At 36.7% G+C, this 26,403-nt stretch overlaps 1 long non-coding RNA gene across 1 annotated transcript; it reads left to right on the top strand.

Moving 5' to 3' along the window:
- Positions 1 to 16,232: 16,232 nt before the first annotated feature.
- On the top strand, positions 16,233 to 24,413 carry LOC125964220 (uncharacterized). Its single transcript, XR_007476988.1, has 4 exons — positions 16,233 to 16,335; positions 18,254 to 18,357; positions 18,854 to 18,934; positions 24,353 to 24,413. It is a non-coding gene; the product is annotated as an uncharacterized LOC125964220 (long non-coding RNA).
- Positions 24,414 to 26,403: the final 1,990 nt, after the last annotated feature.

Below are 26,403 nucleotides of genomic sequence, written 5' to 3'. Positions count from 1 at the left end.
CAGATGCTAGCTTTGAGGTTGCTAGGATCTGGTCTGTTCTTTTTCTTTCCACTGTATCTCCAATTCCAAGAACAATGAATGCCCTGTGTTAGGCACAACCTATATATTGGGTCATCTCAACATATATTGGCTGAATTTCCCTTTAAAAAACATCATTAAAAATATTAAACACAGTCTTTCAAACAAACTTATCTTCTATCACTTCAGACTTCTAATCTCTGTCATTCTGTTTTCTCTAGACTTTTACTTCCTTAAATGCTGAAGCTGTAGCATAAGTCTGGACCAACCTCTTTGCTCTTTTTACTTTCTGCAACACTTTTTCCTCTTTCCATTTCCTATTTGTCATCTTTAACACATCCTTCCATTTTGAGTTTAGATCTAACTCTCCTTATTTCATTAGTGAGGTAGACATTTCTTCAATGTTTAACCACTGAAATCCAATTCTTCTGTATCACTATGCTTAGTATGTTTCTCTCTCTCACTTCAATGTATGTTTCTGGAAGGCAGAGACCATCTTGCTCACTTGTATGTTTCTAGGCCCTAGTAGATGCTCAGTAAATATCCATAGAAGGTTGAATGAATGTTCTCAGATTCACTTCATGCTGTCCATCATGTTGCCCCTGTGCACTGAGCCAAGATTTTGCCTTATTCCTTGCTTCTAGGTTTTGGGTTGTACTACTTTGTATTTACCTGGCTTCCTTATGGGGTCAAAAGCTTTATTCCACACTCAGAAAAATGACTGGGCTTCTGTTCCCTGAGGATAGACCTTTAGCATAAGGAAAACACTACTGCTTGATCTCTGTGTTCTATCCACATAATCAGAAATCCCCATGGCTAACAAATTTTGGATGGCTGCTGATGAGAATATAACTCTTACTCTTCCAAAATAGATCTTATGGCTGTAACTCAACCATCATGGTGCTTGCTCAAGCCTCGGGTAATAATATGCAGAGCAGAAAGGAATTTCTCACTGAACTCATTAGTTTTCTAACATGGCTGTGCATCTGAATCAACTGGGGAATGTTTGAAATGTACAAATCTTGGCTTTACCAATGAATTCAAAATTTTCAACGGTAGGCATCAGGAATTTAGAGTTTAAAAATATGTCCCCTGGTGATTTTGATATACAGCCAAGCTTGGAATCACTGATATTTATTTTTATTTTCTACCTGAAGGACCACTCTTATAATTCCTGAACTAGAAAAATGTAATTACATTTCCCCATGGTTTAAGAAAAAAAATAATAGGTCTAATTTTTCATGAGAAAGACAGATAAAAATATATGTGAAATAAAATTCAATCAAGATATCCTAGGAAACTCAAACAGTTAAGGGATATGGATACCCTCCATTTTTTTAAGAATAAAAACCAAAGTTTCCAGTGGCTTTCCTGTTTCACCTCATTTGTTCATTTATTCACTAACAATTATTTATCGAGTGCCTACTACTGATCAGACACTATTCTAGGTTTTAGGAACATAAGAATGAGCAAAAAACTGACAAAGTTCCTACTCTTATAGAGCTTACAAGTGGAGACAAGGGACCAATAAATGAATAAACACATAAATGATGACTTTTTCTTGACATATTAAGTTCTTTGAAGAAGGATAAAGCAAGGTAAGGGAATAGAGTGATACTATTTTATCTGGAGTGATCAGGGAATAAAGACTCTCTAAAAAGGTGGTATTGAGTAGAGAGGCTTGAATGAGGTTAAGAAGAGAGATGGAAGATAGCTGAGAAAGTGTGGCAGGGAAGAGTAATCTCAAAGGAACTGAGGCAGCATGTACTTGGTACCTGGAACACATTAGGTAAGTCATTTATTCTTCTTACCTTCCATTTTCTTCATTTTCCCAGTGAGAATGATAATTTCATTTTGCCAGTTTTTAAGAGCAATACTGTGTGTATTGAATTAGGCAATGTACATAAAAATACTTTGTCATAGGATATTGAATATAGTTATCTGTGCTTTACAGTAGGACCTTGTTGTTTATCCAGTCTATATATAAAAGCTTATATCTGCTAACCCCAATCTCCCACTCCATCCCTCCCCCAACTGCCTCCCCCTTGGCAACCACCAGTCTGTTCTCTACCTCTGTGATTCTGTCTCTGTTTCATAGATAGATTCGTGTCATATTTTAGATTTTACATATAAGGGGTATCATATGGTACTTGTCTTTCTCTATAAACCATAATGGAAAAGGATATAAAAAAATGTATATATATGTATAACTGAGTCACTTTGCTGTACAGCAGAAATTAACACATTGTAAACCAACTATACTTCAATAAAAAAATAAAATAAAATAATCAAATAATTTTTTTCTTTTTAGCCATCTACCCTTTTATTTATTTAACTTTTTGGCCACACCTCATGGCATGTGGGATCTTAGTTCCCCAACCAGGGATCTAATGTGCGTCCCTGGTAGTGGAAGTGTGCACTTAGTCTTAACTATTTGACTGCCAGGGAAGTCCAAAAATAAAATAATCTTAAAAAATACTTTGTCAAATCAGAAGCACCATACAAAGGGAATCTATCAAGTGTTAATAGGCTGATGGTGATTAATGTTGCCTTTACCTAGAATAAAAAGCACAGTTTTAGATATAATACTGCAGGAAAGAACCTCAGGAAATCTTTTTACTTTCTTTAGGCTTTAAAGTTAGAACGATATTATTATTATTATTTTATTTTTATTTTATTTATTTTTTTTCAGTACGCGAGTCTCTCACTGTTGTGGCCTCTCCCCTTGCGGAGCACAGGCTCCGGACGCGCAGGCTCAGCGGCCATGGCTCACGGGCCTAGCCGCTCCACGGCATGTGGGATCTTCCCGGACTGGGGCACGAACCCGTGTCCCCTTCGTTGGCAGGCGGACTCTCAACCACTGTGCCACCAGGGAAGCCCTAGAATGATATTATTAACCCATTTTTCAGGTCACACAATTTCATCATGGAAAGATTAAGTGACTTGCCCAAGGTGACACTGACAGGACTGGAAAAGGTCTGATAACTCAGTTTTCTGCTTTCTAAGGCAGTGCTCTTTCTACTAGATTCATTTTCCATATCATTTTATTCAGTCATTTTGGCTAAGTATTTTCTAATATGTTTAAACATCAAACTCTGGTGAATAAAATGCAATCCAGTCTCTCCACAGGCACTGTCCAGACTCAAAAGGGGAGATGGAGAGCCTTCTAGTACCATTGTTAAGGTCATAAATATCTCTCTTGCCGAATTAGCACTGGGGCTGCAATCCTTGACTTCAGAAAATGGTTTCTGCAGCCGGGCCTTCCATCACTGTGAAGTGACATATACATATATCATCACCCAATATGCATTGGCCAACATATAAAAGCTCTTATGCACACAAATATTGAGATATTTTACTGAGAAATGGAGCTTGAGAAATTGCCCAAGGTCATCCCTCCTCCAGCCCCCACTACCACCACCTCCCCTGCCTCCACTGCCCCTCCCTTCCCTCCTGGGGGAAATGAATATACATGACTTAGAGAAAGCTGTGTTTTAGGAGAATTCCATTGACCTGAAACTAGGAGAGCTGACTGCATGATTTTGGGGGGATTGAAGTTGGCACTGAAATCCCTGCAGGGAAATGTCTTAGAGGGCAGATATCGCATTGGTTTATCCTACATGGAGCTTTGTTGAGCAAACCACACAGAAAGGGTAGCATAAGTTCTTTGTGCAAGAACTGGCCCATTTGGAAAGCTGTCTGAACTCATGCTGGCCACTTTGGGACCTTTGAGTAAATTATTGCCTCACTGGGAGAAGCTGGCTCATTAGGCTGCCACATATATAGCAACGATAGCTTTATATTTCCATTCCCAGGAATGTTTGATAGATATTAATGGACTCTATTAAAGACTGGAAGCAGAAAGGATGTCTATTAGAAAGATAGCCCTTTATTTTATTTCTACTGGCTGTGCTTTCAATCCCTCAACTGTGCAGGGGGAACAAACACATTCATTGAATGCCTACTATGTGCTGGCAATAATTGCATGGTTTTCTCACTGAATTCTCCTGATAATCCCTCTTTTATAAATTAGGGCATCAGGGATCTGTATTAGGCTTCTCCAGAGAAACAGAACCTGTGTGTGTGTGTGTGTGTGTGTGTGTGTGTGTGTGTGTGTGTGTGTGTGTGTGTGTGTGTGTGTGTGTGTGTGTGTGTGTGTGTGTGTGTGTGTGTGTTATGAGGCATGGGCTCACACAGTTATGGAGGTTGACAAATTCCAAGATCTGCAATTTGGAGACCCAGGAGAGCAGATGATGTACTTTCACTTTGAGTCTGAAGGTCTGAGAACTAGAAGAGCCAATGCTGTAAGCTCAGTTTGAAAGCCACCAGGCTTGAGAACCAAGAAGAGCCCTTGTTTTGCTTGGAGACCAAAGGCTAGGAAAGACCCATGTCCCAGCTCAACAGTCAGGCAGGAGTTCCTACTTACTTACCCTTTTTGTCTATTCAGGTGTTCGATTGATTGGGTGGGCATTAGTTTTTATCTAATGTCCTTTTTTTCCCTTTCTCTTTTGATTTCAGTTTCCTATCCAGGATACCACATTACATTTTGTTGTCATGTCTCATATTTCCTTTGTTCTTGATGCCCTTGACAGTTTTGAGTAGTACTAGTCAGATGTTTTGTAGAATGTCCCCTTATTGGGATTTGTCTGATGTTTTGTCATAATTATCCTGGGGTTGTGGTATTTTCATCACATCATATCAAGGGCACATATTATCAAAATGACTTATCACTGTTGTTATTGACCTTGATCACTGTTGCTGAGGTAATGTTTGTAACGTTTCTCCACTGTAAAGTTTTCTTCTTTTCCATACCATGAAAGAAGTCACTGTGCTCAATCTGCACTTAAGGAATGACGGTTATACTCCACCTTCCTGAGCATGAAGTATCTACATAAATGATTTGGAAGTCTTCTACTTGGGAGATTTGTCTCTTCTTCCTCATTTACTCAGTTATTTATTTTTTATCAGCATGGACTCATGGCTATTTATTCTATGCTTTTCTTTATAATCCAATACTACTTGACTTTATTATTCAAATTGTTCCAGCTTTGACCATTGGAAGCTCTTTTGATTGGCTCCTGGGTCCCTTTGACATACCCCATTATCATGGTTTAATTTTTTTTTTTCAGAATATCCTTACTTTCTGGCACTACAAGATGCTCTAGGCTAATTTTGTATATTTTCTATCTCAGTCCTAGAATCACCAAGAAGCCCTGGTTTCTTTTATCAGAAATGGTATTAGAAACCAAGACTTGGGCACAAGGTATACTCAATAAGTGTGTCTTTGATGAGGGGAAAGGAATAGTAAATGCTTCCCAAGCAAGGGTTCCATGCCACTGAAAATACCAAAGTGATTGGTGATGCCTCAAAGGTGCAGTCTACTGGATGACATGGTGGAGGCATTTATACCTTTACAACTTTCTTCTAATCCTTCTGGTTCAAGGAGAAACCTTCCATTTGATCCTGGTAATCTCAAACTTGAGAATTTACTTTTCTAACAGAGTGAGTGAACCTCAGGCCCTGAGCTTCAGGCAGGCAAAAACATCAAGTTAGAATCTATTAATATTATTTTGTTTTAGTTATATTCATTTGCATTATCGTCTTCAATTATGGCAGATTCAACTAGTTTTCTATTTGTAATAGCAATATATACATTCCTCAAAGCATATGAGTTAAAATATAAATACATTTACAGGAAAAAATAATAGCATGTCAATGGTTGGTGCAATGTGGTGAAAGTGGTGAGTTTGGAAAATGATTCCAAATGATTGGGTTTGGAAAAAATTGGAAGGGATAATTTTGAAAACCTCTTGCAGCTCTAGAATTGGATATTCTGTCAGCCAGTATCTATTATCTCACACCCATAGCTGTGTGCAATACTTGAGAGTGGGCAAATTTTGAAATCTGAATCACAAAGAAAGCAAGAACACTGTTGAGAACATGAAAATACATGCAGTCATTTTCTTGTAGCTGTTCTTAGTTCCAGAACAGATCTAACAGCCAGACGTTGGCAGAGAGTCAGGTGAGAAATCCTGGGTAGTGCCTCAGGAGAGCTGTGGCACTGAGATCAGAGAACTACAAACAAGGAGAAAGTTGATTTTAATAGCATCAATGGATATCCTCAAAATGTTCATGAAAAATGAAAATATAAAGCAAATAATTGTGACAAGCATATTGTCTAATTAAGATGAATGGGACATGCTTCTTATGCATTTTTAATCTGTTAAATAAACAGCATATTAATAAGGCTTAATTATATCACCACATACTTAAAGTGACTTTCTAAAATAAAGTTTATTTTGATTTAACATATGCTTTTTGGTGTGTTTTTGTAGAACTTTTATAAGCATCTTACACAAATAGCATCTTGAAATAAATCTCCTGGACATGACCATCATCTTGATCATAATTTCTTTTTAATTTCTTGGAAAATTCAGGACTTACAATTTCCATTTCTGTATGCTTGAGTATTGCAAAAATGATCCTCTTATCTTTGACTGTGTTTCTTCATGATCTTATCTTTCATTTCCATTCCACACACTGATGGACAGCATATCCTGCTGATTCTTAGACATAGCTCCTTAATCCGTCCTCCACCCTTTACATGTATGGAGGATAGCCATAGATTCCTTGACCCTCTTCCCTTCGAAAGGTAGGGTTAATTTCCCTTCCCTTTGTACTGGATGTAACCAATTGACCAATGGAATGCAATAGACACATGAACTTCAGAGGACTGGCAGCTTCTGCCTCCGTCTTTTGGAGCCCTGAGACACCAATAAGAAGTCTGACAACTCTGCTGGAGAAACCATGTGGAGAAGCTCTGAGACTACAGAGAAAGGGACAGGAACCCAGTTGAGCCTAACCTGGTAGCCAGCAATTCAGCAGGGCTTGTCTTAATTTTTTCACTTTTGGATGTATAGTTTATGCTGTTTGGCATATAGCTTCCCATTTATCTACCTGGAATATCCACTTTAAGTGGATACACATTTACTTTGTGAGCCTTTCTTGGTTTTCTTAGACAAGATTAGCTCTTCTCACTTTAGTGTTTCCATAGTGGTGAAGATGATGGTGATGATGATGACAGTGAAGAGAATGGTGATGGCACAACCCTCTTTATATGCCAGGAATTGTTGTAAGTATTTTACAATTTTCCATAACCTCATGAAGCAATCTTAGTATTTCCATTTTATTAGTGGGGAAACCGAGGCACAGGGAAGTTATATAAATCACTCAGGATCACACAACAATGAAATGCAGGAGACAGAATTTGGATTCTGGAGGTCTAGCTTCTGGGTCTATGCTCTCTGTTGCCACACTGCACTGTACTTACCATTCAAATTGTTAAGGTAGCATTTTATGTTGTAATAAAGTAATCTGTTTTCATGTTTGTTTGAGTAGACTGTGCATTTCTGCAGTTCAGACACCATGTTAGTCATTTGTATATCCTTGAATATAACACAAAGTCAGGCACATAGAAATTCAGTAAATAATTTTCAATAGCTAAAGCAAAGTTTGAATTTAGATCCTAGAACTTTAAGTCCAGTTCTTTTCTTTTTTCTCCATCACATTAGTCACCTTCATTTTATGTTGTTTTTCATCTTACTATTATAAATGAATTCTGGAAGTGCATCTGTTCTATTAGTTGAAATAGTAGCTAAGACATTTATTGAAGAAGACTACTAATTCATTTCAATTATTTCCTTTAATGTTACAATAATTATTATTCAAAAAGGAATGCTAATTTTATGGAAACTTGTTGTGCATGTTAAGATGTAGTCTAACCTCATAGCATCTCCTTCAAAGTCTCACATTTCTTTTCTGGATTGTTCCCCACTCCTCTGTCCTTACTTATTTTCTCCATTACAAATTACCTGTGTCCTTTTGGTTCATGGTTTTTAACTACTATCTTGTTTATAAAGCTATTCTTTTCACTGACAACCCCCTTTTTCACTAGGGCATATTGATTCTTCTCCTTCTATATCATTAAATTTCTCTGGAAATAAAAATTATCCTAATACCAGTCATCATTATCACCATCACCCTCCTCCCTTCTTCTCTTCCCCCTCCTCCTCATCACCATCATCATCCAGATATGAGCTGAGATTGATCACCTCCCCTTAATATTTCAGAAAAGTAAGATTCAGATCATGACCAAAACAAATTTTACACTTATCCTAAGGTTTTCACGTTCTAAAGTTTTTCATGTTCCACTGTGTTTCTGAGACCCTACTTTTTCTGAATTATTTCAGTTTAGACAGTATCTCATTTCTGGACTTTATTATCCTTCAGTTCTAATGCATGGACTGAGAAACAGAACTTTAACCATTTTCTATAATTTCTACTAAGAAGACTTACTCACCAGGATTTTGTATGTGAAGCAGGCTTTCTAGCATATAGGTTTGAGGGATTTACATTCAAGTCAAAGTGAAAATTATAACTTCAACTGAGGCTCCTGATGTCCATCATATACTCTTTAGTCATGCAGCTTTCTTCCAACTTTACCCTTCTCTGCTTGACTATCCCTCAACACAACGTTTTGGTTCAATTCTGGCCCAGGTACCAGAATTCTGTTCAATTCCAGTTACTTCTCTTTTTACCTTGGTTTCTCCCAGCGTATGCCTCACCTTCTTCCAACAAGCAACCTTTTAAGGTATTTTCTCTGCACAGCTTCACTTCTACCCTAAGAGACATTCCTGTGTTAGTTATTAAGATATTTTATTTAGGTTTTCTACAATAATACATTTTCCCCTTATTTTTAGATAATTATTTCGTAGATCTTTAAAGTGCTTTCATAGTATTCCTATGAAATAGGGAAGATAAGGTCAAAATACAAAGTTTGAATTTGACAAGGCTTAAAGTCCTCTCCATATATTTCTATTGAAATGGAGCCTTAAAGTTGAAAGAGCATTCAGGGATCATCTAATTTTAGGAAGATAACCTATGATGATCTCTACATTACACATGAGATTCCTGGTGCCTAGAGATTTTCAGTGGTTTGCAGAAAGAGAGAATAAATGGTGAGGGTGGCCATAGAACTCATTGTCTTCTACTTTTTGGGCAGTACTCTTCTTATTTCTTCAGCAAATGTCTCAGTTCAGTGCAAAGTGTGGGATGAGACAGTAGGAAAGCAGCTGAGCATGCATATGGTGCCCAGATGTAGATCGTTGGGGGAGAGGATGTATTGGAGAAGGTTTAGAAATGATTCCAAGGAAGTAAATTGTTCATTTAAGTGTAGATGCAGCATAGGAAGTGTCTATGAAAATGAGGATTTGTGGACATGCATTATTAATGTCTTTATTAGACTTCCTGCTTCTTTTGCTTTGCTTCCAGCACCTTTAGGTGGTTAAAGTTACAACAGAAAGATAGAAAGTTATGCTCTCCTATTAAGATACCAGATCTTATGAAGACAGGCAGCTAAATGTTCTACCAAGAGATGCAGTCACCTCCATCAACATATATTTATACATTGAAGACTTTTTTATTTCTGCAAAGGAAATACAATTTTTTATTTCTGCACTTTTTTTATTTCTGTCAACAAATTTAGTTTATCAAAGGGAATTCCATTATCTCATTGACTTTAAACAATGAAGACCTTGAAACATTCAGTCAATACACATCTCAGAAAAGAACAAAGGAAGCATCTGAAAGGAGGATTAGTAAGTTACCTGCCTTCAAAATTCAAATAAAACTGCACAAAAGCAGTTCTCTATATTTGCTGGTAATTCAACAAAGAAAGCCAAATGAAGTCCATAGTTCCAGGTTATGTACAAATGTCCAGCAAGCTGAAGGTTGCACTGGATGGATGTTCAAATAAGGATCATTTTAATGAATACAGTTATGAGATGGCTGATATGCAAAATGAATAATTTAAAAAATATGGTGGTTTATGTATGATCTTTGCATAATTACAGTAACACACCATTTGGGATTATAAAAATTAACTGAACTGAAATTGTTGGTTGGAGTGCACAGAAGGAAAAAGCAACCCCACAAAATTCTTTGAACACCTACTATGTTATAAATGTTCTCAGATATGTTTTTTTTTTTTAATTGTTAACCAACCAGAGAACACTGTAGTTGAGGTCATTATGACTCAGTGGTTAATCAGAGAACTTCTTTCACAGTTCACATTTTCCTATTCCATTTTTAAATTTTCCCTTTATTGGAACAAGATTTAACAATGGGAAAAGCTAGAGATGAAGAGGAGGTACAGGAGCAGGGACAGAAGGGAAAAGAAAGCCAATTATTTTCTTTCTCCCTTTTCTTACCCCTCTAGAGTGATGGAGACAGTTAGAACACTGTTCTTCAGAGGATGCACCTTAAACCAATTTAAGTAAAATAAAAATAAATATCTGAATCCCAGAGGCAAACATCAATTTATAAGACAAACATCTTTATAAGAATTGTGCTAGGTTTCTGTTGAGGTAACAGATTATTGAGAAAAAACAAAAACAAAAAGTTTGTGAGAAGAGTATGGAGATGTATTTGAAGCATGAACTTTACCTTGGCATGGAAACCAAATAATGGGTAAACATGGCCAGTTAACCTTTCTCTGGCTCAGTCACTGTATTTTTTAAAAGGCAATAATAAAATCTTTCTTTACCACCTCTCTTAGGATAAACAGGTTTCTTGGATACCTGATGATACATAAATCACATTTCCGTTTCTTTTGTTATCATTATCTCTAGGAGTAGAAAGAGTAATGAATTGCAGGGTTGTCATGATCTTATTAAATATGTCAAGGTATTATTAGGTTATAAACAATAGAATTAGGACTATTTATAATATGGCTTTGAAAGATTGAAAAAAAGGCATGGAGCTGTAAATTTAGCAGACAAAGGTAGTCAGCAACATGTTAGAAGGGAAGGCAAATCCCAGATGAGTGTTGGGTGGAGAATATTGATGGGTTGTAAGGCAGGTAAGCCAGCCTGATACAGGCTAGGTAAGCATAATTAGCGACTTGAAGGTAGGAGGATAAAACGGGTAGTGAGGTAGCACACTGGGTTCACAATAAGAGCATCATTTGGGGATGGCAAGTTGACTAGCTAAAGACAAAAGAGCCACCCAAGTACAAAGAACAGGTAAAGAGGTAGACAAGAAGCAAGAGCCATGTGACAGCCACTGCTTATTTTCTCCAATCCTTACAAGGTAATAATGTTGCTTGCATAGTGGGCACTCAGATTTTTGCCGGACTCAACAAAAGAGAATCACACTACATTTCTAAAAGAGAAAGGATGCATTAATGGTTGCTGTGGATTGGACTTACCCACTTTATAAAATAACTTGCACCTCAGAAAAAATGATCCCACTCAACACTTCTTCTCTGAATTTCTCTCAAAGGCTTCGTGCAGAGCAGGAGACTGTTTTTATCTCCAAGAATCACTTTCACAAACTAAATATCTCTTGAATTTCCAGCCAGAGCTTTGACTCTCATCATCTTTAATATGTCTTATATTGCAATGGTCTCCGAATGGGTGATCCCACTAAATCTATTGTCCATATTGCCACCAGAGTTACCTTATAAGAAAGTGTATCTGATCATGTCATTTTCTTGTTGAGAAAGCTTCGCTGGTCCTTTTCTCCTGAGTTGCTCTTTGTTTGGCCTTAATCCTTCTCCAGGAACTTTTTCCCTTCCAGCTGCAAACCTGAGCCTTCAGTCATAAGAAATGCCTTACCAATGCCCCAAAATGCATGACTGTATCTTTGAAGATGTATGTATTTTCTCTCCCTTTGTCATATGAACTCTTAATTGTATTTCAAATTTTGCATCTTCAAAGAAACCCTTTCTATGTATGCCAATGTTTCCCCTTGGCACATCCAGGTGATTCTGAGACTTCCATAGGCTCTGGCACTCTTTCTTTTGGAGTCCCTACCCCACATTATATCAACCCTATAAACATGCATCCAAATCCTTCATTCAAAATAGTATATTTTGCCAGTGAAAATTTTTATGAGGATACTTATAATGGGCCTCAAATTTTGGGGGCTACAAATATCTAATTTAATTTAAAGTCAGCTACAATTTCTCAGCAGTCTTTGTGCACACTCAGAAATTTTTGTGAACCAAGAAAATCTAACCTACAAGTTGATTTCAAGTGTAAAGAAATGTTTATGAATGCTGGATATCATCGTGAATGAAGCTGACATAATATTATGTTTATAGACATCTGATTAAGCCATTGTGAATTTTGACTTAGCAGTTTTGATTTCATCTTTTAGACCATAAATTTGATTGTTTAATTCAATACTCAACTATTTTCTTGGTCTCTGAAAAGTTCATGGGCCTGAGCCATTGTGCGTGTAGTGCCTAATGAGTAGAGCTTCGTAGGTCATGTTGCTAGTTATTGTATGGCATTCTCTGTGTATTCTGTTCTGTTGAGTTCCTTAATGCTTGATACTATACCAGCATTGATATCTGACACATAATAGTTGTTGAATATATTTACATATATGTTAATAGACATAGATGACGTAGGTAGGCACAGACATTGCCATAGATATAAGACATATGACATAGAATGGCATATAGCTGAAGCCAGCCAGTCTAGTCTATTGCTGTCTATTGGAACTCAAGGGTTCTTGATTTCCAGTCCCAGCTCTAAAACTTATGAAGCCCAATTTTTTCTCCCTTAAGAATTCCTCATTTGCTTCTCGTGTTGTGTCGGTTATTTTCACTGTGCCAATTGAAATTGTTTTTGATCAGTCAGTTGGTGCTTTAGAATGAGGCAGTGAACTCTACGGATTTGAATGGATTATTTTCTTTTTATGTATTATTCCTTCAAGAATTGCATGAGAAAGTATGCTTTGGTATGTTTCACTTGATGAATGATGTGTTTTTCCTGTCTCATTATCTTTATACATTGAAAACATTTCCAGGAAATTCTTTAAGTACCACATGAAACTGATACACAGCACATATAGTCTCAGATTTATTTGCCTTACTGCAATGTGATTCTCTATTACCATCCTGTAGCATTTTAGAGACTAGTGAAGTGTCAAAGCTTTTCCATTAGCTGATTAGCTTACATTGCTATCTTATATGGAGTTACATGAAAATTTGTCAAACGTTCCCTGCTAATTATTAGTGAAGTCTAAATGACAGAGTTCATACTTTGACATCATGCTTGACAGTGAAAAGTAATTGCAAATCCTCTGACATAGAGACTAATTGAGGTACTATTTGCATTTTCCTATAATTTAAATATGATATCTATAGTTTTATGTGGTTAAGTTGTATATCTTTGTCTATTAACATGCAAAGGGTATTTACAATCTTAAATTTACAATCTTAAATTTATCTTAACTGAGCCAGACTAAAAATTATTTGAGACTGTATACTAACCCCATTTTTACCTGAAAGAAGCAGGTAAAACATTTTTTTTCTGGATTGTACCTTTTTTTTTAAAACATCTTTATTGGAGTATAATTGTTTTACAATGTTGTGTTAGTTTATGCTGTATAACAAAGTGAATCAGCTATATGTATAGAATCTAAAAAAAAAAAACGGGTTCTGATGAACACAGGGGCAGGACAGGAATAAAGACACAGACATAGAGAATGGACTTGAGGACACAAGGAGGGGGAAGGGTAAGCTGGGACGAAGTGAGAGAGTGGCGTGGACATATATACACTACCAAATATAAAATAGATAGCTAGTGGGAAGCAGCCACATAGCACAGGGAGATCAGGTAAAAATTTGAAGTGAGTAGAAAATTCAGTATAGCTCTTGGTATATTTTTAGAATAGGTTGTGGGCAGCTGGATTATAACTCTCATTAATAATACTTGGATTTGAACATCTAAATTCCTATAAAAGGTGATAAAATGATATTCAGACTTTCCCAGGGAATATTATTTAAGACTTAGCAAGCAAGGCTGTTCATTTCCCAGCAAGTTAGCCAATTATGGACAGGCTTTAGTGTGTTATTGACTGCTGCATTGCATTTATCAGAACACTCATATCCATTAAGCACAAAAAACAAAGCTTAAATAACATGGTTCTGATACAAATGAACAAAAGGAATTTGAGATTAAAGTCAATGATCTGTACTTTTATGATTTGCTAGCATAGGTAGAGTAAGTGAATAAGATAGCTTAAATTGAAGACAGAATTTCTTTTTCTGATTTAGTGTTTCTGCCATGAATTATGATTCTTTTCAAGGGGAAATTTAAGTGCATAAGTGCCATATTTTTAAAGAGGCTTTAGACAATTCTCTATAGGAAATATGACTCTAGGAGTGTAGACCACAAGATCCATGAGGGCAGGGAATAGTTCCTGCTTAAACGCTGCTCAATTCCCAGTACCTAGTCATAGTAGACACTCCGTAAGTATTGCTGGACTTATAAACAATTCTATAAACATATGCTTAGTCACAAAGCAACTTTTTCCACATATATTTCGGCATGTAATGCACAGTATTAAGTGTAGATGTGGAGGATGCAACAGTGTATCTTATTTTAAAAGTAGGATTTATTTCTGCTCTCATATAGTTTCCAATCTAGTGAGGTAGGTAGTCAGAAATCAAACAAATAATAATCACAAACTGTGCAATTACTAATTGTAAGGAATGTGCCGTAGGAAACGAATTGGAACTTTGAATGATTATTACAAGGGGTCCTCATTTTCACTGAGGAATCAAAGAAGACTTCTCTGATGAAGTGCCACTTACGCTCAGGCCTGAAGGATAAGTAGGAGTTCACTCATTGCATGGTAGAGACTAGAACACTTCCAGCATAGGGAAAAGCCTGAGCAAATGTCCTGTGGTTGGAAAGAACATGCCATGTTCAAGGAATTGAAGGAAAGCAAGCCAGTGTGTCTGGAGAACTCTGAAGGGGAGGGTGGCATGAGTAGAGGATGGAGGGGCATGAAGAAGTCCAGGACGCGTGTGTCATGCCCAAGTGTTGGGATTGATTCCAAGGTTTCTGAGCAAATATTGAATGGTTTTACGCACATGCAAAGGAATACTGTGGCCTACTGTGGATTTTATAAAGATCCTTCTGGCCGCTTTGTGGACAATGGAACAGAGGGAGGCTAGAGAAGAAAAGGGTATCACTTAGGAGGCAATCACTGTACTCTGAGAAAGAGATGATGGTGGTTTGGACCAAGAAGGTGAACTTAGAGGTGGAGATAGTAGGCAGACTTGAGTTTATAATTAGAAGGTAGAATCAATAAAACCTGCCCATGTTGGTATAGGAATGTTGAAAAAGAAGAAGGTACCAAGGACAACTCCTAGATTTATGATGCGATCATTTAGGTGAATAGAAGTTAGCTTCATTTGAGGAGAGGTACATGTCCGTGGGAGGCATGCAAAGTTTGAGGCGCTTGTGAGATTGTTTTCCAAGTCTACATGTTAGAAGAAATGTCTAGGCTAAAGATATACATTTGGAAACAGCAACATTTAGAGGCATTTAGAAGCATATTATTAGTGCAGTCCCTTAGAGAGGCAGTAGCATGGAAAGATAAGGGGTCTCAGGAGTGAGTCCTGACATTACCCAAGTTAGCATAGGAAGAGGAGCTAGACAATAAAAATTATTGCCAAAAAAGTTTATATATTCATAGACTATATGGACTACAGGCACTCCAATTCAATGACTCTTAACCTGGGGCTCAGGGTACCTAGGGAGTATGTCTGTGAACAAGCATCAGGGAGTTTTAACCATGCGAAAATTCTATGAGAGATTCTATAAATTTTGTACATGGATACTTTTCTGAAACTAATATTAATCCATAAAAGCTCTCTAGGTTTCTGTTGACTGGATTCCTCGATTTCATTTATTTCCCAAATCTTACCTCTTTAAATTTTTCACCCTTCAATAAAAAGGAAGTTCTACATCTTATGTATTCTTGTCTATAAAGATAATTTGCAAAACATGCTTGTGAATTAACACATATATTCTTATGCTCAATGATGGATTGGTAAATTATTAGGGAGAGCACTCAAGCCCCAGGACTTCTGTTTTTAAGAAAATTACTCAGCCAATACTACTCACATAATTTTATAAACACCATTTTTAAAAAAATCCCAGCACTGTGCTTTCATCATGGATTGCGGCATATCACATTCTAATGTATGTATAATATAAATATAAATTATATATATATGATATATGTACATTTATATGATATATATCATATATATGAGATATATCACCATTGCATTTTTCTTCGCAGAATTTTCTAAATGCTGCTATATTTCACCAAGCTACCGTCAATATGTCAAGTTGCACAACTCCCATGTGCCATGATAACGTGCTAGATTTACTTTAAAATGATGCCTACAAATGAGATAAAGCAGCTTTAACATTTGGTACAACAATGGTGAGTTCCTTAATATGGCTGTCATAATTCTATTAAAAGTTTTGAATGAATTAAGAGTTAAGTAAGTCAGTCCTTTCCAGGCACAAAATGACTCAAGGAAGAAGGGACTAAGAGTGTGGTCCCATGAACATTTGATTAGCTCTCTTAGGAGAGAGGAAAATCTGGAACAGAACTGAGATATGGTTATTGGTGTATGAAGATGATTAGAGTCAAACAAACAAGTAAACAAAACAGACACTAGCAAGGTATTTCAGAAAATTGAATTATCAAAGCTGCAGACAGCCTGAATGCAGGCTTTGAACAGATTATTACTGTTCAAAATATAAAATTGCCTTTCAGTACACACTTCCCTACTGGACTAAGATAGGGTTAAATGCAAATTTTTATTCATATATGGCCGAGGTAGATAATGAAACAGGAAGACTCTCCCAGACTTCAGAACTGCTTTGGACCAGCACTGCTGTGTTCTTCAAGGTTTTCTCCTTTCTGAAGGAGAGTGATCTTTGCATTCGTTGTCCCTTTTTGGCAAATAAGCATCAGATAGATGGTGAACGACCTGTTTTTTGTTTGTTTGTTTATTTGTTTTCAGTTCACAGGACTGTGAATTAAGTGAAGCCACATTTATGCATTTTACAGACCAAGAGATCCAGTGCTGTGACTGCATGAGACCTTAAGAGTGTATTCCGTGAATAGAGAGGTTAAGTGAATTTTGTTTGCTGGAAGGAAGCCTATATTCCTTGTATAAGTAGACTGAAATAGATTGTACTGTTACTCCTGACGATTTGTTTCTCCTTTCCCTGTAAGATGATTATACATCCTCATCCTCAGCTGTTGCCCTTTATGTGGGAAAGTGCACAGATTTCCCCACAGATGTTGGGAGTGGCCATATGGTGTGGGTTTTTAAAAAAATTTTTATTGGCATATAGTTGATTTAAAATGTGTTAGTTTCAGATGTACAGCAAAGTGCATCAGTTATGCATATGAGTATATCCACTCTTTCTTAGATGCTTTTCCCATATAGGCCATTACAGAGTACTGAGAAGAGTTCCCTGTGCTATACAGTAGGTTTTAATTAGTTACCTATTTTATATATAGTAGTGTGTATATGTCAATCCCAATCTCCCAGTTTATCACTCCCCATCCCTTACCCCCGGTAACCATAAGTTTGTTTTCAATAAGCTATGTCATATGATGTTTGTCTTTCTCTGTCTGACTTACTTCACTCAGTATGACAATCTCTAGGTGCATCCATGTTGCTGCATTATTTCATCCCTTTTTATGGCTGAGTAATATTCCATTGTATATATGTACCATATCTTCTTTATCCATTCCTCTGTTGATGGACATTTAGGTTTTTTCCATGTCCTGGCTATTGTAAATAGTGCTGCAGTGAACACTGGGGTGCATGTATGTTTTTGAATTATGGTTTTCTCTGGATACATGCCCAGGAGTGGGATTGCTGGCTCATATGGTAGCTCTATTTTTAGTTTCTTAAGGAACCTCCATACTGTTCTCCATAGTGGCTGTACCTATTTACATTTCCACCAACAGTGTAGAAGGTCTCCCTTTTCTCCACACCCTCTCCAGCATTTACAGTTTGTGCATTTTTTGATGATGGCCATTCTGACCGTTGTGAAGTGATACCTCACTGCAGTTTTGATTTGCATTTCTCTAATAGTTAACGATGTTGAGCATCTTTTCATGTGCTTTTTAGCCATCTGTATGTCTTCTATGGAGAAATGTCTGTTTAGATCTTCCACCCATTTTTGGATTGGATTGCTTGTTTTTTTGATATTGAGCTGCATGTGTTTTGGTCAAGCAACACGAGCCAGCTTGATTTAGGCTACTTGCCAGCAGAGGCTTTTAGAGGTTTCTCGAGTTTCCTCCAACTCTCTTGCTCTTTTCCCTTCACCACAAGGAATATATATCCTGGCAAGAGGCTGCTTGTTCACCTGGAGAATGGAATCAGAATACACATGCCATAGAGACACAGTCGCTGACCCACAGCCACCAACATGTGAAGTGAGTGAGAGCTAGATCTTTTTGTAAGTTCTGGCATGTTATGTTGATCATTAAAGCTAACGGAAAGGGATTAGTCTTAGGGTACCAGGACGCAGGATAAAATTTTTGGGCCTGCAAAACACTACTTGAGTTTTAAATAATCAGGAAAGGAAAAATTTCCCTATGGGATAGATGTCTTTTTCCCCCTGTGGTATTCTAATCTTGCTCTGTTTTCATGTAAGAGGTTTTATTTATTTCATATTTCTTCCTTTCTGGACACATTTTACCCCCAAGATTCTTACATAAGCTTATTTCCTCCGACATCATTTGCTTTTTTTTTGGTATTATACGGAAGAAATATTTGTAGGATTTATACTTGGCTTTAAACCCATTTCTGCTACTTGCCAGCAGCATGACAACTGGGCCAACAGAGGGTGACACTGAGCTCACTCTAAGGACAGTATCACAGCAAAAGGTGGTTAATCAATATGTATAATTACTATTTTTCTTTTTCTAGGGACGACTTTCTATGCTTAGTAATCCTGGTGTACATTTAAGCATATCCCAAACTCTCTACTTTTCAGCAATCCTTCCCACTGTAAGTATTATATAAGGAGCACTTCTAAACTGTTTCTTCCTGAACTAAGCTTTTAAAAGTGGCACCTCTTCACCTCTATTCTCAGTATCTGATCTCCATTGTTTTCTTCAGTCCAGTTTCATTATAAGAAACAGTGTGGTGGTGGTTCCTAGCTGTTTGGTGACTTTGGCTCTTAAATTTAGTCCTTTTATTTCTTCCCGATGAAGGCTTTTGTTCTGGGGTAAATCTTAGTCTATTGAGTCCCTGTATATCCATGTTTCTTTCTCTTTTTTCTTCCCTGCTTTATTAGCTCTGGAGACTCTGTAACACATACCTGTCAATACTCCCTGGTGGTTTTTGGCGAGATGCCCCGTGTTTCTGTACCAAGGTTTCTTTCCAGTGAGACAGTGTGAAGAAGCACTGTTGAGGGAAGGGGGAGCCATAAAGCCCTTAGTTTCTTAGCAAGATGACTGTTTTTAATTCTGAAACTATTAACTGTGCTTTTTTTTTCATTCCTTTTCTCAGTCTGTTTTTCTCTTTGTATAATGGATGGGTCTCAGGATTTATAAGACTGAAAATAAAGTAATTTTTGGAATAATTCACTTAAAAATGTAAAGTATGTGTATGAAGGCTTTATTTTGACTCAATTAATGATAGATCGTCTACTTCAGGGATTTTTTTACACTTAATGGGCAAATCATATTTCCCCCCTTTGGCCTTTCTAAGAAGCACTTGAATTATATGTTCAGTTAATTTATGTGAAGTCAGCTATTCTCATTCAGCAAGGATAGACACAAAGAAAGAGAGATGACACACAGACAAGACAGAGATAAAAAAAAAACCCTTCATCAATAGAAGCAACACTAATATATTGCAATGCTTGAATGTTGCACTTGCTGAGAGATGATATGTCAACAACTTCCTGAAGGAATTTCAAGGGTACTTTTTAGTTTCATGAGATTTTCACCTGCTGTCTTAGTCCATTTGGGCTGCTATAACAAAATATCACAGAATGAGTAGCTTATAAACAACAGAAATTTGTTTCTCACAGTTCTAGAAGCTGGAAGTTTAAAATCAGTGTGGCCAGCATGGTCGGGTTAGGGTTCTCTGCTGGATTGCACACTTCCTGTAGCCTCACGTGATTTAAGGGGCACTAATCCCATTCATGAGGGCCCCACCCTTAAGACCTAACTGGCCTCTTAAAGTCTCCACCTACAAATACCATCAGCTTTGGTGGTTAGGATTTCAATACATGAAGGGGACACAAACATTCAGACTACAGCACCCCTTCAGGATAGGCCCCAAGTCTATATAGGATGTAGGTCCTCTGTACTTCATTGGCATCAGTGGAACCTTGGGCACATATGTGTCCTCTATTTCTCCATTCAGGCTGCTCACTATGTGTTTTTCAAGAATAAAGGTCATTTGTTGAATGTCTACAAGTTACCATGCACTTTACATATATGCATACACCATTGCTTGCCTTGTAATGTAACTTATTTGTTCCATTTCCCCCTAATAAAATTGAAACTTAAAGATATTTAGTAACTTGCTCAATGTCACATGGAGCAAAATTCTTGCTCAAGTGGCATGTTTCAAATTCACATATCATCATTTTCAGGTCCAGCAAGATAAAGTGCAAATCTTTTAGTGTGGCGTGCAAGCATCTTCACAAATTCCCATTCCCTGCACCTCCACCTTCATTACCTCCTGTTGCTACAGCCCTGACATTATCTACTGCTGAGAAATAATCATCTTCTTTTCCCATACCATGCTGTCCCTTTCTGTCTGCAGGGTATGCCTCATTCTGCATGGGTAACTGCCACAAGTCCTTTTGGGTTTAAGACACCAAAGATGCAATTAGAGTGATTAAGAAAACACTCAGGACTTTCCTGGTGGCACAGTGGTTGAGAGTCTGCCTGCCGATGCAGGGGACACAAGTTTGTGCCCCGGTCCGGGAGGATCCCACACACCGCGGAGCGGCTGGGCCCGTGAGCCATGGCCGCTGAGCCTGCGCGTGTACGGAGCGGGCAAGTTATTTAATTTCCCCATGTCTCAGCTTCCCTGTTTGTAAACAGTGATAAAAGCACACTACAGGATTGTTGAGAGGATTAAATGAGTTTAAATATGCAAGTATGTGGAACAGTGAGTGGTATAGGGTAAAGCATTATGCAAGTGTTTACTCTTACTAGATTTGCCTCAGACGTAACCTCCTCCAGGAAGCTTTCCTTGATTCCCTCTCTTCTCTACCAAACTAGGTTTGGTGCTTCTTTTATAATCAACTACAATATTAACTTGTTTTAGAATTATCTCTATAGATGTCTGTCTCTAACATTATATATGAGTTTCTTGAGGTCAGGGAAAAGCTTATTTTTGAGCAGTCAATATCTAGCATATTAACTTATGCATAATAGGCATTCAAAGATGATTCATAAATAAATAATCATTAATATTCTTTAATTATTCATATTCTTCTTCTTCATCTGCTTATTATTATTATTAAAGCTAACCTTTATGGGCTACCTACTCTGTGTTAGGCACTATTTTAACTACTTTGCATGCATTCTCTAATTTAACCTTCATACAAATCCCATGCAGGAAGGTATCATGATTAACTCCATTTTACAGAAGAGAATACAGAGTGATGTAATAATTTGCACAGGGTCAATCACTAGTATACATGAGGATAAGAATTTAAACCAAGTAATCTGATCCAAGAGTCCACATTGTTAGCTACTTTTAGTGGCTGTCTCCAAATGAGTTTAAAGAGAAAAGGGCGGGAAGGAGGGAAAAATGAAAGAAAGGGAGAAAAGAGAACTGAACATCCATAGTGTTGGCTGATACCACTTGAGTCCTTATGGAATTGCCTTCACTGAGTTATGGATTTATGTTATATTCTTGGCTGTTCACCGAAGTCACTATAAAAACTAGTCATGTGGAATCTACTTCTCTATTTGATGTGAAAAATTATTTGTGAGTTTTACCCATTATATCATTTAATTCTTCTGCATAATACTCCACATAGGAAAAAACACTTCCAAGTTTGTTTCTGGTAAAACCTTAATATCTCTTGAGAAACTAGCCTGTTTCCTTCTGTCTGATGATTAAAGTTGTGTAACTAGCTTTGCTTTGGCTGCTGGAAAACTTAGAGCCAGACTTTATGCTTAGTCACAGAAATTGTACTGATCTTCTGATTGGAATGGTTGGCTTTTCTCCTTTGACCATCTTTCCATCCTAAACTTTATTCTTATATAATTGTATTATATTTATCGCTTCTGACAGCTGGCTATTATTATTATTTTTAGAAAGAGGTGGATATAGTACAATTAAATGCAGTGAGGTAAATATCTGTATGAGATGATGACTTCCACTCTGTCACCTGTGGCTTGATGTCATGTAGAACAGTACATACAATATCCAATATACTCTTTGTAACCATCTTAATAATAATTTGATGATAGCAATCTTTTGCAGATAAGGATCAGAGAGTTTCAGGACTTTGCCCCAAATCACAAAACTAATTAATAAGTTGCAGAGTCCAGGGAGAAATTGAGAATTTTCAATGCTATTTTGCTGCCATGGTGGCCATTATTTCTGGTCTCTTGAGGGCCATATCAAAATACGTGACTATGCTTCCTACAACACATTAAAAAGTCACTGTTAGAACTGGTTTGCAAGGTAGAAATAGAGACAGATGTAGAGAACAAACATATGGACACCAAGGGGGGAAAGTGGGGAGGCAGGTGGGGGTGGTGGGATGAATTGGGAGATTGGGATTGACATATATACACTAATATGTATAAAATAGATAACTAATAAGAACTGTATAAAAAATAAATAAAATTAAATTAAGAAAAAGAAATTGGGTGTTAGGATCGATGGGACAATATTATGACTTAGTATAGTGATATTTAAGCACTTAAACAATTTAAATATATTAGTTAACTAATTTAACTCCTACTTTTGGCTTTTTAAAAATTATTTTTGTGTTGAGATATGATTGGCATATAATATTGTGTAAGTTTGAAGTGTACAAGGTTTTGGTTTGATACATTTATATATTGCAATATGATTCTACTTTTAGCTTTCAAAATTAAATTTATAGTTCCTCCATCACAAAAGTTGTGAATGTCCTTTATAAAAAATATAGAAATCCGGTAAGGTAGAAAGAAAAGAGAAACAAGTTACTCAAAGCTTACCATTTAGGGTAAACGGGTGTTACGTTTAACATTTTAAGATTTTTTTCTATGTATAATTATTTTTTAAACTTTTTTTGGTTTTGATCATACTATTTTCTACTCTCATTTCCTCCTTAAATACCATAGATATTTCTCCATGTGATTATCAGCACTTTGCAATAGAATTTCAAATAGCTGCAGACTAATTAGAAATGTAATTCATGATAATTCCCTTAACATTTCCTCTATTGTTGAGCTTGTCTTTAATATTACTCATAATGTTGCAGTAACTGTCTTGGTGCATGTAATTTTTTTGTATTTAAGTTATTGTATTAGGTCAAATTAGCAAAGATCTAATTACTTAACCAAAAGTGAGTTGGTGTGATGTGGTAGACAAAGCATGGGCTTGGTGCTAGAGAGACTTGGACTGGAATTCTGTTTCTGGTTCTCTCTAGCCCTGTGGCTTGGACAAATTTCTTAACTCACAGATCCTTTGGGTTTACATTTATAAAATGGGGATACTCATATCTGCTTCGCTGTATTGTTTTAAATATTACATGAAATAATGTACATAAAGCTCTTAAATAGCTTGTAAGGTTTTGATGCTTGTTATTGAATCATTCTCCAGATGGTTGCTCCAAGTTACCTTCTTATAAGTAAAATATGAAAAATTCCCATTTCATCACACTCTTCTTAGCATTTTTTTTCACAGTGATTCAATAGATAGAAGGAGTGTCCTGTTATTTTTCAAGTCCTGCTGCTTTGCTTCTCAGAGAGAATGAGTATGTTCTCATAGACTGGTTGCCATGTTGATTGGGGTCACTTACTGACTTAGGAGAATTTTTTCCTCCTCAGAAAAGAAGTTTTATGTATGAAAGTGTTATTATTCTTGGTTTACTTTTTCCTTTATCATGAATTTTAAAATGTCTATTCCTTAACATACTCCACAGTTTTTCTTCATGTCTTTCTATAAAACCTTTTCTTGATTACAGGATAATTCAAAGACCTGGTTCTTTTCCACATATGACATATTTCATGTCTATGCTTAGTGGGACCTACAGGTGGGATTACAGGTGGGATCTAATGAAATCTTACCTTAGTGACTCCAATCTTATCGGCTTATTCAGAGTAATTCACTACCTGCAAGAAATTCTATCTAATACTTTGTGTCTGTAGGTATGGTTCTTTTGTCATGTTTATTTCAGTTTAGTGAATATTTATTAAATGTATACTACTTACCAGCCATTGTGTTACTATCTAGGTCAGGAGTTCCATGGACTCTGAACACTGTGGATGGAAACCAATGTGATCTGTGAACTTGGGTAGGAAAAATAAATCTATCTTTGCCCTAAAAATCTCTTACTAGCTAATCATTAATTCTCCAAGTTGCAAATATAAAGCAGCTAATTCCAGCAATATTAGCATTGTCTGTGATTTTTGTCATCATTAGAAATCACAAATATTTTATTATCACATTACAGTTATTGTTGAGATCTAGAAATGTTACCTTTGTTACCGTAGTTGACCTTTGAACAACACAGGGCGTTAATCTGAGTATAATTTATAGTCAATCCTCTGCATCTATGCTTCCTCTATATCCAAGGATTCAACCAACCATGGATGGTGTGGTACTGTAGTATTTACTATTGAAAAATATCTGTGTATAAGTGAACCTGAACAGTTGAAACCTGCACTGTTCAAAGATCAACTGTATTTTAAAATTATGTTGGTTATTTGATTTACCATGAGATTTTATTTCATAATGTATTACTAAAAAAGAACACACATTACTATATCATAAATTTTTTCTCTAATTATTTCTATGATTGGTTAATATAAAATATGCAGATATTTCCATAATTATTTTCACTTATAATCCTATAAATTTTATTTATGCATTTCAAAAGTTTATTCTGAGAAAGTTATTTTCCACAGATTTCATCAGCTTGACAAAGGCATGGCACAGAAATGGTTAAAAGCTCCTGAACGGGTGAATAAAGTATTTACAAAAATAAGGTCATCATAACTTAAATTCTTTGGGTTTTCCACATGCCTTCTCTACCTAATACAGATTTTCTTTGGGGAATGGTGCTCCTTGGGTATACTTTACTCTTTCTCACATGACTTTAAAGTCATAAATGTCTATTGAACTCTTACCACGTGTGTCAGATGCTTCACTTTACCTCCATTGTCTCATTTAATTCTTCAGAGCTTGCTATGAGATGGATACTATTATTTCCCTCATTTAACAAATGATGAAACTGAGGCTCAGAGAAATTAAGTAACTTGCCTATTCACAGTGCTGTTGAGTGGAGGAAACTGCTTGGGCAGGTTCTGAGGTCCATGGTTTTAAATGTGGCCTTGTTAAGCCAAGAGTCACTTGACATAGTTAATTTTAATCAGAGGCCACTGAATAACATAACCCCTATCCTATTACCACAAGAATTCTAAGAATTAATAGGAAAATGACATGCTTCCTTTCTTCATCATGTAGACGAGTTTCTGTGCTGATCATTCTCCATTTTCCCTCCAGAGTCTTTTTTTTTTGCCCTTCTCATCCCTGTACTCTGCCCCAAAAATCTGACCTCAAGAATGGCATAATTTGGGCTCCACTTTTCTCTACTTCTAATTGGCTTCTGCTAATGGAAGTCACTGGCGAGAAAATGGAGGAACAGCTTGGGGAGAGCTACCAATATTTCTGTCTCTACTTTCCCCTGCTGCACCATGTTTTTTACATATCCTATGTGGAGGAGGTTACATATCCTATGTGGAGGTTCCTTTTCTCATGCTACAACATTTTTTGAGTACCAGTAACATTTTTCCCTTCTCTGCCCTTTCAGGTCTCGGTTGATAACAGCTTCCTACTATTGCTAGTCCCTGGGTGCTCCACCATCTCTTGCTAGTTACCTTGACTTTCTTTTCCTCTCAGTAAATAATGACTTCATTGAACCTTCTCCAATTAACCCTTTGAATGGATCATCTGATTTTTACCAGCACCACCATTGATACAGTTTCCTGTTGTAGATGAAATGACCAACTTGTCCATAGTTCAAGAAAGGTAAAAGCAGTTTCTCTTCACTAAACATTCACATTCCTCTGCACGAAGATTTTCATGTTTGACAAAAGTATGTTTTGATGGATGAGCAGTTGGGCAGGGGAGAAGCATCAGTGGAAAGATACTAGACTAAGTCCAAAAACTGTCTGCTTTTGTATCTGTCCATCTTCCTAATGTAAACCTGGGCAAATTCTAGAACCTCAGCAAGACTCAACTTCTTTATCACAGCAAAGACAATAAGGATGCCTGTCAGAAGG

Source organism: Orcinus orca, chromosome 4 (genome assembly GCF_937001465.1).
Source record: "Orcinus orca chromosome 4, mOrcOrc1.1, whole genome shotgun sequence".
Taxonomy (NCBI): Eukaryota; Metazoa; Chordata; class Mammalia; order Artiodactyla; family Delphinidae; genus Orcinus; species Orcinus orca.
This window is presented reverse-complemented; position numbering and strand designations above follow the sequence as displayed.